The sequence below is a fragment of the Macadamia integrifolia genome, chromosome 4, assembly GCF_013358625.1.
Source record: "Macadamia integrifolia cultivar HAES 741 chromosome 4, SCU_Mint_v3, whole genome shotgun sequence".
NCBI classification, from domain to species: Eukaryota; Viridiplantae; Streptophyta; class Magnoliopsida; order Proteales; family Proteaceae; genus Macadamia; species Macadamia integrifolia.
Genome location: NC_056560.1, coordinates 3,987,720 through 3,989,087, shown reverse-complemented (window position 1 = coordinate 3,989,087; position 1,368 = coordinate 3,987,720).

Sequence of the window (1,368 nt, the reverse complement as noted above, 5' to 3'; positions counted from 1 at the left end):
CCCCCCCCCCCCCCAAATCTAGACAGATCTGAGCGGAAAACAGGTAACAATGCTACAGAGAGAGAGAGAGAGAGAGATCCCAGTGCAAAATAGGTCAAACAATTTAACAAAAAAAACAAAGATTAGTTTGAACAAACAATTTTTTTTATTCACCCAAAAAATATTTAACAAAAAAAATAAATCGATTCAGAGACAATTAACAAAGCTAACAAATGCAGGCCGTCGATTCAGAGCTAACAAAGCCTATAAAAGAAGTAAATTTCGCTTACCTTCTCTTCAATTCCAGAGAGAGAGACAGGCACCTGATCCTTGATTCAGAACCCTAGAAAACCAGATCTCAGATTAGTTTGAACCCAGGTACCGAATCCTCGATTCAGATCAGGTCTGCATTTCCGGAGAGGTTACAGCGCCTCCAGGTCGAGCTTCGGGGAGCGGTCGTCTGATTTGCAAGAGGTCGAAGAGAACAGAGATGGCGTCGAACAGAACAGAGAGGGAGAGAGAGAGAGAGAGAGAGAGAGAGAGAGAGAGAGAGAGAGCGCGAGAGAGGAGGATATTCTCAGGTTCGAAAAGCGGCAAGTTCCTTGTTATCCAGGACTGAGATTTGCAAGAGGGAAGTTCTTGATCTGAGAAGGACTTCCAGTTCAGCTTATCGAAGAGAACAGGGAGTGCGAGAGAGAGAGGAGAGCGCGAGAGATGATTTTGAAACTGATTTCGAAATCAAGACGTTTTAGGGTTTTTTGTTATGTTCGACCTAACAGATGAGCCGGTTTGGTTTGATGGGGAAATCGGTTTGGGTTTTGGTTTATTCTACCAAAACCGGTTCTATATTGTCCACCTTCTCTCACTTTATCCTAGCCGTCCACATCAGCTTTGCCACGTGTCATGTTCTACATTTAAAATAACACAAGAATTATAGATGTGAGAATAACACAGGATCTGGATCTGATGAACTCCTAAATTTTTTTTTTCTTTGTATATACCGACTTAACGCCAAGTACAGACCTTATACCTTATACCTTATACCTTATGGAGGAGTCAACAGGAAATTAAGGCCATACTTATTGTAAGATAAAGAAATTAATGCAAACTAAAAAAGAGGAATACATTTGAGAGGAGTTGATAAAGAGAGGAATTTTCAGGCAAATATTCCACTACACTAGCTTAAAACTCGAACTGCACAGCCCTACTTGAATTAATGCAGCACCCTTATAAAAATGTATTAAATACAGAAGTGTAATTTAAACTTTTTTTTTTTTTTTTAAATTTTGGGAGTAAGGGAGGGGAAGTGCTGGAATACCATGTTGGCGTAAAGGAGGGTTTAGAGCTGTACACATTGTAAATTGTAATCCCTCCTCTTGAGGCAAATTG